Raw genomic sequence first — 11,615 nt, 5'->3', positions numbered from 1 at the left:
CTCTCGCCTGTTCTTCGACGACTTGTAAAATCGGTGTTCGTGAATCTCGCTAGTTTCGATCTAAAACGATATATCCCGTTGTTCTGCGCCGGAATACATGTTTTCGTGCAGTTATGAGAGAAAAAGTTTACGCCTTTCTCTCGTCTGCTCTTCGATGACTTGTAAAATCGGTGTTGGCGAATATTGCTAGTTTCGATCTAAAACGATGTATCCCGTTGTGTTGAGCCGAATACAAGTTTTCGCGCAGTTCTGAGAGAAAAAGTTTACACCTTTCTCTTGTCTACTCTTCGACGACTTGTAAAATTGATGTTCGTGAATCTCGCTAGTTTCGATCTAAAACGATGTATTCCGTTGTTTTGAGCCGGAATATAAGTTTTCGCGCAGTTCTGAGAGAAAAGCTTTACAGCTTTCTCTCGTTTACTCTCTACGACTTGTAAAACCAAGGTGCGTAAATCTCGATAGTTTCGATCAAAAACGATGTATCACGTGTTTTGAGCCGGAATACAAGTTTTCGCGCAGTTCTGAGAGAAAACTTTACAGCTTTCTCTCGTCTACTCTTCGATGACTTGTAAAATCGGTGTTCGTGAATATTGCTAGTTTCGATCTAAAACGATGTATCCCGTTGTTTTGAGCCGAATACAAGATTTCGCGCAGTTCTGAGAGAAGAAGTTTACACCTTTCTCTTGTCTACTCTTCGACGACTTGTAAAATTGATGTTCGTGAATCTCGCTAGTTTCGATCTAAAACGATGTATTCCGTTGTTTTGAGCCGGAATATAAGTTTTCGCGCATTTCTGAGAGAAAAGCTTTACAGCTTTTTCTCGTTTACTCTCTACGACTTGTAAAACCAAGGTGCGTAAATCTCGCTAGTTTCGATCAAAAACGATGCATAACGTGTTTTGAGCCAGAATACAAGTTTTCGCGCAGTTCTGAAAGAAAAACTTTACAGCTTTCTCTCGTCTACTCTCGACGACTTTTAAAACCGAAGTGCGAAAATCTCGCTAGTTTTTATCTAAAACGATGTATCCCGTTGTTTTGAGCCGGTATACAAGTTTTCGCGCAGTTCTGAAAGAAAAAGTTTACGGCTCTCTCTCGTCTACTCTTCGACTTGTAAAATCGATGTTCGTGAATCTCGCTAGTTTCGATCTAAAACGATGTATCCCGTTGTTTTGAGCCGGAATACAAGTTTTCGCGCAGTTTTGAGAGAAAAAGGTTACAGCTCTCTCTCGTCTACTCTTCGACGACTTGTAAAATCAAATTGCGTAAATCTCGCTAGTTTCGATCTAATACAATGTACCGAGTTGTTTTGAGCCGGAATACAAGTTTTCGCGCAGTTTTGAGAGAACAGGTTTGCAGCTCTCTCTCGTCTACTCTTCGGCGACTTGTAAAATTGATGTTCGTGAATCTCGCTAGTTTCGATCAAAAACGATGTATCCCGTTGTTTTGAGCCGGAATAAAAGTTTTCGCGCAGTTCTGAGAGAAAAACTTTACAGCTCTCTCTCGTCTACTCTTCGACGACTTGTAAAATCAAAGTGCGTAAATCTCGCTAGTTTCGATCTAAAACGATGTACCCCGTTGTTTTTAGCCGGAATACATGTTTTCGCGCAGTTCTGAGGGAAAACGTTTACACCTTTCTCTCGTCTACTCTTCGAAGACTTGTAAAATTGGTGTTCGTGAATCTCGCTAGTTTCGATCTAAAACGATGTATCCCGTTGTTTTGAGCCGGAATACAATTTTTACCCGCAGTTCTGAGAGAAAAAGTTTAGAGCTCTCGCTCGTCTACTCTTGACGACTTGTAAAATCAAAATCCGTAAATCTCGCTAGTTTCGAGCTAAAGCAATGTATCCCGTTTTTTGAGCCGGAATCCAAGTTTTCGCTCAGTTCTGAGAGAAAGAGTTTACACCTTTCTCTTGTCTACTCTTCGACGACTTGTAAAATCGATGTTCGTGAATCTCGCTAGTTTCGATCTAAAACGATGTATCCCGTTGGTTAGAGCCGGACTAAAATTTTCCGCACAGTTCTGAGAGAAAAAATTTACAGCTCTCTCTCATCTACTCTTCGACGAGTGCGTATATCTCGCTAGTTTCGAGCCAAAACAATGTATCCCGTTGTTTGGAGCCGGAATCCAAGTTTTCGCGCAGTTCTGAGAGAAAAAGTACACCTTTCTCTCGTCTACTCTTCGACGACTTGTAAAATCGGTGTACGTGACTTTTGCTAGTTTCAATCTAAAACGATGTATCCCGTTGTTTTGAGCCGGAATACAAGTTTTCGCGCAGTTCTGAGAGAAAACGTTTACACCTTTCGCTCGTCTACTCTTAGAAGACTTGTAAAATCGGTGTTCGTGAATTTTGCTAGTTTCGATCTAAAACGATGTATCCCGTTGTTTTGAGCCGGAATACAAGTTTTCGCGCAGTTCTGAGAGGAAAAGTTTACGCCTTTCTCTCGTCTACTCTTCGACGACTTGTAAAATTGATGTTCGTGAATCTCGCTATTTTCGATCTAAAACGATGTATTCCGTTGTTTTGAGCCGGAATGTAAGTTTTCGCGCAGTTCTGAGAGAAAAAGTTTACACTTTCCTCTTGTCTACTCTTCGAAGACTTGTAAAATCTAAATGCGTAAATCTCGCTAGTTTCGAGCTAAAACAATGTATCCCGTTGTTTTGAGCCGGAATCCAAGTTTTCGCGCAGTTCTGAGAGAAAAAGTTTACAGCTCTCTCTCGTCTGTTCTTCGACGACTTGTAAAATCGATGTTCGTGAATCTCGCTAGTTTCGATCTAAAACGATATATCCCGTTGTTTTGCGCCGGAATACAAGTTTTCGTGCAGTTATGAGAGAAAAAGTTTACGCCTTTCTCTCGTCTGCTCTTCGATGACTTGTAAAATCGGTGTTCGCGAATATTGCTAGTTTCGATCTAAAACGATGTATCCCGTTGTGTTTAGCCGAATACAAGTGTTCGCGCAGTTCCGAGAGAAAAAGTTTACACCTTTCTCTTGTCTACTCTTCGACGACTTGTAAAATTGATGTTCGTGAATCTCGCTAGTTTCGATCTAAAACGATGTATTCCGTTGTTTTGAGCCGGAATATAAGTTTTCGCGCAGTTCTGAGAGAAAAGCTTTACAGCTTTCTCTCGTTTACTCTCTACGACTTGTAAAACCAAGGTGCGTAAATCTCGATAGTTTCGATCAAAAACGATGTATCACGTGTTTTGAGCCGGAATACAAGTTTTCGCGCAGTTCTGAGAGAAAAACTTTACAGCTTTTTCTCGTCTACTCTTCGATGACTTGTAAAATCGGTGTCCGTGAATATTGCTAGTTTCGATCTAAAACGATGTATCCCGTTGTTTTGAGCCGAATACAAGATTTCGCGCAGTTCTGAGAGAAGAAGTTTACACCTTTCTCTTGTCTACTCTTCGACGACTTGTAAAATTGATGTTCGTGAATCTCGCTATTTTCGATCTAAAACGATGTATTCCGTTGTTTTGAGCCGGAATATAAGTTTTCGCGCAGTTCTGGGAGAAAAGCTTTACAGCTTTCTCTCGTTTACTCTCTACGACTTGTAAAACCAAGGTGCGTAAATCTCAATAGTTTCGATCAAAAACGATGTATCACGTGTTTTGAGCCGGAATACAAGTTTTCGCGCAGTTCTGAGAGAAAAACTTTACAGCTTTCTCTCGTCTACTCTTCGATGACTTGTAAAATCGGTGTTCGTGAATATTGCTAGTTTCGATCTAAAACGATGTATCCCGTTGTTTTGAGCCGAATACAAGATTTCGCGCAGTTCTGAGAGAAGAAGTTTACACCTTTCTCTTGTCTACTCTTCGACGACTTTTAAAATTGATGTTCGTGAATCTCGCTAGTTTCGATCTAAAACGATGTATTCCGTTGTTTTGAGCCGGAATATAAGTTTTCGCGCAGTTCTGATAGAAAAGCTTTACAGCTTTCTCTCGTTTACTCGCTACGACTTGTAAAACCAAGGTGCGTAAATCTCGATAGTTTCGATCAAAAACGATGTATAGCGTGTTTTGAGCCGGAATACAAGTTTTCGCGCAGTTCTTAGAGAAAAACTTTACAGCTTTCTCTCGTCTACTCTCGACGACTTGTAAAACCGAAGTGCGTAAATCTCGCTAGTTTTGATCTAATACGATGTATCCCGTTGTTTTGAGCCGGAATACAAGTTTTCGCGCACTTCTGAGAGAAAAACTTTACAGCTTTCTCTCGTTTACTCTCTTCGACTTGTAAAATCTAAGTGCGTAAATCTTGTTCGTTTCGATCAAAGACGATGTATCCCGTTGTTTTGAGCCCGAATACAAGTTTTCCCGCAGTTCTGAGAGAAAAAGTTTACAGCTCTCTCTCGTCTGCTCTTCGACGACTTGTAAAATCGATATTCGTGAATCTCGCTAGTTTCGATCTAAAACGACGTATCCCGTTGTTTTGAGCCGGAATATAAGTTTTCGCGCAGTTCTGAGAGAAAAACTGTACAGCTCTATCTCGTTTACTCTCTTCGACTTGTAAAATCTAAGTGCGTAAATCTCGTTAGTTTTGATCAAAAACGATGTATCCTGTTGTTTTGAGCCGGAATACAGGTTTTCGTGCAGTTCTGAGAGAAAAAGTTTACAGCTCTTTCTTGCCTACTCTTCGACGACTTGTAAAATCGAAATGCGTAAATCTCGCTAGTTTCGATCTAAAACGATGTATCCCATTGTTTTGAGCCGGAATACAAGTTTTCGCGCAGTTCTGAGAGAAAAAGTTTACACCTTTCTCTCGTCTACTCTTCGACGACTTGTAAAATCGGTGCTCGTGACTTTTGCTAGTTTCGATCTAAAACGATGTATCCCGTTGTTTTGAGCCGGAATAAAAGTTTTCGCGCAGTTCTGAGAGAAAAATTTTACACTTTTCACTCGTCTACTCTTCGATGACTTGTAAAATCGGTGTTCGTGAATATTGCTAGTTTCGATCTAAAACGATGTATCCCGTTGTTTTGAGCCGAATACAAGTTTTCGCGCAGTTATGAGAGAAAAAGTTTACACCTTTCTCTCGTCTACTCTTCGACGACTTGTAAAATCGATGTTCGTGAATCTCGCTAGTTTCGATCTAAAACGATGTATCCCGTTGTTTTGAGCCGGAATACAAGTTTTCGCGCAGTTTTGAGAGAAAAAGGTTACATCTCTCTCTCGTCTACTCTTCGACGGCTTGTAAAATCGATGTTCGAGAATCTCGCTAGTTTCGATCTAAAACGATATATCCCGTTGTTTTGAGCCGGAATACAAGTTTTCGCGCAGTTATGAGAGAAAAAGTTTACAGCTCTCGTCTACTCTTCGACGACTTGTAAAATCGAAGTGCGTAAATATCGCTAGTTTCGATCTAAAACGATGTATCTCGTTGTTTAGAGCCGGAATTCAAGTTTTCGGGCAGTTCTGAGAGAAAAAGATTACGCCTTTCTCTCGTCTACTCTTCGATGACTTGTAAAATCGGTGTTCGTGAATATTGCTAGTTTCGATCTAAAACGTTGTATCCCGTTGTTTTGAGCCGAATACAAGTTTTCGCGCATTTATGAGAGAAAAAGTTTACACCTTTCTCTCGTCTACTCTTCGACGACTTGTAAAATCGATGTTCGTGAATCTCGCTAGTTTCGATCAAAAACGATGCATAACGTGTTTTGAGCCGGAATACAAGTTTTCGCGCAGTTCTGAGAGAAAAAGTTTACGGCTCTCTCTCGTCTACTCTTCGACTTGTAAAATCGATGTTCGTGAATCTCACTAGTTTCGATCTAAAACGATGTATCCCGTTGTTTTGAACCGGAATACAAGTTTTCGCGCAGTTTTGAGAGAAAAAGGTTACAGCTCTCTCTCGTCTACTCTTCGACGACTTGTAAAATCAAAGTGCGTAAATCTCGCTAGTTTCGATCTAAAACGATGTACCCCGTTGTTTTTAGCCGGAATACAAGTTTTCGCACAGTTCTGAGGGAAAACGTTTACACCTTTCTCTCGTCTACTCTTCGAAGACTTGTAAAATCGGTGTTCGTGAATTTTGCTAGTTTCGATCTAAAACGATGTATCCCGTTGTTTTGACCCGGAATACAAGTTTTCGCGCAGTTCTGAGAGAAAAAGTTCACACCTTTCTCTCGTCCACTCTTCGACGACTTGTAAAATCGATGTTCGTGAATCTCGCTAGTTTCGATCTAAAACGATGTATTCCGTTGTTTTGAGCCGGAATACAATTTTTCGCGCAGTTCTGAGAAAAAAAGTTTACAGCTCTCTCTCGTCTGTTCTTCGACGACTTGTAAAATCGGTGTTCGTGAATCTCGCTAGTTTCGATCTAAAACGATATATCCCGTTGTTCTGCGCCGGAATACATGTTTTCGTGCAGTTATGAGAGAAAAAGTTTACGCCTTTCTCTCGTCTGCTCTTCGATGACTTGTAAAATCGGTGTTCGCGAATATTGCTAGTTTCGATCTAAAACGATGTATCCCGTTGTGTTGAGCCGAATACAAGTTTTCGCGCAGTTCTGAGAGAAAAAGTTTACACCTTTCTCTTGTCTACTCTTCGACGACTTGTAAAATTGATGTTCGTGAATCTCGCTAGTTTCGATCTAAAACGATGTATTCCGTTGTTTTGAGCCGGAATATAAGTTTTCGCGCAGTTCTGAGAGAAAAGCTTTACAGCTTTCTCTCGTTTACTCTCTACGACTTGTAAAACCAAGGTGCGTAAATCTCGATAGTTTCGATCAAAAACGATGTATCACGTGTTTTGAGCCGGAATACAAGTTTTCGCGCAGTTCTGAGAGAAAAACTTTACAGCTTTCTCTCGTCTACTCTTCGATGACTTGTAAAATCGGTGTTCGTGAATATTGCTAGTTTCGATCTAAAACGATGTATCCCGTTGTTTTGAGCCGAATACAAGATTTCGCGCAGTTCTGAGAGAAGAAGTTTACACCTTTCTCTTGTCTACTCTTCGACGACTTGTAAAATTGATGTTCGTGAATCTCGCTAGTTTCGATCTAAAACGATGTATTCCGTTGTTTTGAGCCGGAATATAAGTTTTCGCGCATTTCTGAGAGAAAAGCTTTACAGCTTTTTCTCGTTTACTCTCTACGACTTGTAAAACCAAGGTGCGTAAATCTCGCTAGTTTCGATCAAAAACGATGCATAACGTGTTTTGAGCCAGAATACAAGTTTTCGCGCAGTTCTGAAAGAAAAACTTTACAGCTTTCTCTCGTCTACTCTCGACGACTTTTAAAACCGAAGTGCGAAAATCTCGCTAGTTTTTATCTAAAACGATGTATCCCGTTGTTTTGAGCCGGTATACAAGTTTTCGCGCAGTTCTGAAAGAAAAAGTTTACGGCTCTCTCTCGTCTACTCTTCGACTTGTAAAATCGATGTTCGTGAATCTCGCTAGTTTCGATCTAAAACGATGTATCCCGTTGTTTTGAGCCGGAATACAAGTTTTCGCGCAGTTTTGAGAGAAAAAGGTTACAGCTCTCTCTCGTCTACTCTTCGACGACTTGTAAAATCAAATTGCGTAAATCTCGCTAGTTTCGATCTAATACAATGTACCGAGTTGTTTTGAGCCGGAATACAAGTTTTCGCGCAGTTTTGAGAGAACAGGTTTGCAGCTCTCTCTCGTCTACTCTTCGGCGACTTGTAAAATTGATGTTCGTGAATCTCGCTAGTTTCGATCAAAAACGATGTATCCCGTTGTTTTGAGCCGGAATAAAAGTTTTCGCGCAGTTCTGAGAGAAAAACTTTACAGCTCTCTCTCGTCTACTCTTCGACGACTTGTAAAATCAAAGTGCGTAAATCTCGCTAGTTTCGATCTAAAACGATGTACCCCGTTGTTTTTAGCCGGAATACATGTTTTCGCGCAGTTCTGAGGGAAAACGTTTACACCTTTCTCTCGTCTACTCTTCGAAGACTTGTAAAATTGGTGTTCGTGAATCTCGCTAGTTTCGATCTAAAACGATGTATCCCGTTGTTTTGAGCCGGAATACAATTTTTACCCGCAGTTCTGAGAGAAAAAGTTTAGAGCTCTCGCTCGTCTACTCTTGACGACTTGTAAAATCAAAATCCGTAAATCTCGCTAGTTTCGAGCTAAAGCAATGTATCCCGTTTTTTGAGCCGGAATCCAAGTTTTCGCTCAGTTCTGAGAGAAAGAGTTTACACCTTTCTCTTGTCTACTCTTCGACGACTTGTAAAATCGATGTTCGTGAATCTCGCTAGTTTCGATCTAAAACGATGTATCCCGTTGGTTAGAGCCGGACTAAAATTTTCCGCACAGTTCTGAGAGAAAAAATTTACAGCTCTCTCTCATCTACTCTTCGACGAGTGCGTATATCTCGCTAGTTTCGAGCCAAAACAATGTATCCCGTTGTTTGGAGCCGGAATCCAAGTTTTCGCGCAGTTCTGAGAGAAAAAGTACACCTTTCTCTCGTCTACTCTTCGACGACTTGTAAAATCGGTGTACGTGACTTTTGCTAGTTTCAATCTAAAACGATGTATCCCGTTGTTTTGAGCCGGAATACAAGTTTTCGCGCAGTTCTGAGAGAAAACGTTTACACCTTTCGCTCGTCTACTCTTAGAAGACTTGTAAAATCGGTGTTCGTGAATTTTGCTAGTTTCGATCTAAAACGATGTATCCCGTTGTTTTGAGCCGGAATACAAGTTTTCGCGCAGTTCTGAGAGGAAAAGTTTACGCCTTTCTCTCGTCTACTCTTCGACGACTTGTAAAATTGATGTTCGTGAATCTCGCTATTTTCGATCTAAAACGATGTATTCCGTTGCTTTGAGCCGGAATACAATTTTTCGCGTAGTTCTGAGAGAAAAAGTTTACAGCTCTCTCTCGTCTACTCTTGGACGACTTGTAAAATCTAAATGCGTAAATCTCGCTAGTTTCGAGCTAAAACAATGTATCCCGTTGTTTTGAGCTGGAATCCAAGTTTTCGTGCAGTTCTGAGAGAAAAAGTTTACAGCTCTCTCTCGTCTGTTCTTCGACGACTTGTAAAATCGATGTTCGTGAATCTCGCTAGTTTCGATCTAAAACGATATATCCCGTTGTTTTGCGCCGGAATACAAGTTTTCGTGCAGTTATGAGAGAAAAAGTTTACGCCTTTCTCTCGTCTGCTCATCGATGACTTGTAAAATTGGTGTTCGCGAATATTGCTAGTTTCGATCTAAAACGATGTATCCCGTTGTGTTGAGCCGAATACAAGTTTTCGCGCAGTTCTGAGAGAAAAAGTTTACACCTTTCTCTTGTCTACTCTTCGACGACTTGTAAAATTGATGTTCGTGAATCTCGCTAGTTTCGATCTAAAACGATGTATTCCGTTGTTTTGAGCCGGAATATAAGTTTTCGCGCAGTTCTGAGAGAAAAGCTTTACAGCTTTCTCTCGTTTACTCTCTACGACTTGTAAAACCAAGGTGCGTAAATCTCGATAGTTTCGATCAAAAACGATGTATCACGTGTTTTGAGCCGGAATACAAGTTTTCGCGCAGTTCTGAGAGAAAAACTTTACAGCTTTTTCTCGTCTACTCTTCGATGACTTGTAAAATCGGTGTCCGTGAATATTGCTAGTTTCGATCTAAAACGATGTATCCCGTTGTTTTGAGCCGAATACAAGATTTCGCGCAGTTCTGAGAGAAGAAGTTTACACCTTTCTCTTGTCTACTCTTCGACGACTTGTAAAATTGATGTTCGTGAATCTCGCTATTTTCGATCTAAAACGATGTATTCCGTTGTTTTGAGCCGGAATATAAGTTTTCGCGCAGTTCTGGGAGAAAAGCTTTACAGCTTTCTCTCGTTTACTCTCTACGACTTGTAAAACCAAGGTGCGTAAATCTCAATAGTTTCGATCAAAAACGATGTATCACGTGTTTTGAGCCGGAATACAAGTTTTCGCGCAGTTCTGAGAGAAAAACTTTACAGCTTTCTCTCGTCTACTCTTCGATGACTTGTAAAATCGGTGTTCGTGAATATTGCTAGTTTCGATCTAAAACGATGTATCCCGTTGTTTTGAGCCGAATACAAGATTTCGCGCAGTTCTGAGAGAAGAAGTTTACACCTTTCTCTTGTCTACTCTTCGACGACTTTTAAAATTGATGTTCGTGAATCTCGCTAGTTTCGATCTAAAACGATGTATTCCGTTGTTTTGAGCCGGAATATAAGTTTTCGCGCAGTTCTGATAGAAAAGCTTTACAGCTTTCTCTCGTTTACTCGCTACGACTTGTAAAACCAAGGTGCGTAAATCTCGATAGTTTCGATCAAAAACGATGTATAGCGTGTTTTGAGCCGGAATACAAGTTTTCGCGCAGTTCTTAGAGAAAAACTTTACAGCTTTCTCTCGTCTACTCTCGACGACTTGTAAAACCGAAGTGCGTAAATCTCGCTAGTTTTGATCTAATACGATGTATCCCGTTGTTTTGAGCCGGAATACAAGTTTTCGCGCACTTCTGAGAGAAAAACTTTACAGCTTTCTCTCGTTTACTCTCTTCGACTTGTAAAATCTAAGTGCGTAAATCTTGTTCGTTTCGATCAAAGACGATGTATCCCGTTGTTTTGAGCCCGAATACAAGTTTTCCCGCAGTTCTGAGAGAAAAAGTTTACAGCTCTCTCTCGTCTGCTCTTCGACGACTTGTAAAATCGATATTCGTGAATCTCGCTAGTTTCGATCTAAAACGACGTATCCCGTTGTTTTGAGCCGGAATATAAGTTTTCGCGCAGTTCTGAGAGAAAAACTGTACAGCTCTATCTCGTTTACTCTCTTCGACTTGTAAAATCTAAGTGCGTAAATCTCGTTAGTTTTGATCAAAAACGATGTATCCTGTTGTTTTGAGCCGGAATACAGGTTTTCGTGCAGTTCTGAGAGAAAAAGTTTACAGCTCTTTCTTGCCTACTCTTCGACGACTTGTAAAATCGAAATGCGTAAATCTCGCTAGTTTCGATCTAAAACGATGTATCCCATTGTTTTGAGCCGGAATACAAGTTTTCGCGCAGTTCTGAGAGAAAAAGTTTACACCTTTCTCTCGTCTACTCTTCGACGACTTGTAAAATCGGCGCTCGTGACTTTTGCTAGTTTCGATCTAAAACGATGTATCCCGTTGTTTTGAGCCGGAATAAAAGTTTTCGCGCAGTTCTGAGAGAAAAATTTTACACTTTTCACTCGTCTACTCTTCGATGACTTGTAAAATCGGTGTTCGTGAATATTGCTAGTTTCGATCTAAAACGATGTATCCCGTTGTTTTGAGCCGAATACAAGTTTTCGCGCAGTTATGAGAGAAAAAGTTTACACCTTTCTCTCGTCTACTCTTCGACGACTTGTAAAATCGATGTTCGTGAATCTCGCTAGTTTCGATCTAAAACGATGTATCCCGTTGTTTTGAGCCGGAATACAAGTTTTCGCGCAGTTTTGAGAGAAAAAGGTTACATCTCTCTCTCGTCTACTCTTCGACGGCTTGTAAAATCGATGTTCGAGAATCTCGCTAGTTTCGATCTAAAACGATATATCCCGTTGTTTTGAGCCGGAATACAAGTTTTCGCGCAGTTATGAGAGAAAAAGTTTACAGCTCTCGTCTACTCTTCGACGACTTGTAAAATCGAAGTGCGTAAATATCGCTAGTTTCGATCTAA

This window comes from Amblyomma americanum, chromosome 3, assembly GCF_052857255.1.
Source record: "Amblyomma americanum isolate KBUSLIRL-KWMA chromosome 3, ASM5285725v1, whole genome shotgun sequence".
Taxonomy (NCBI): domain Eukaryota; kingdom Metazoa; phylum Arthropoda; class Arachnida; order Ixodida; family Ixodidae; genus Amblyomma; species Amblyomma americanum.
This window is presented reverse-complemented; position numbering follows the sequence as displayed.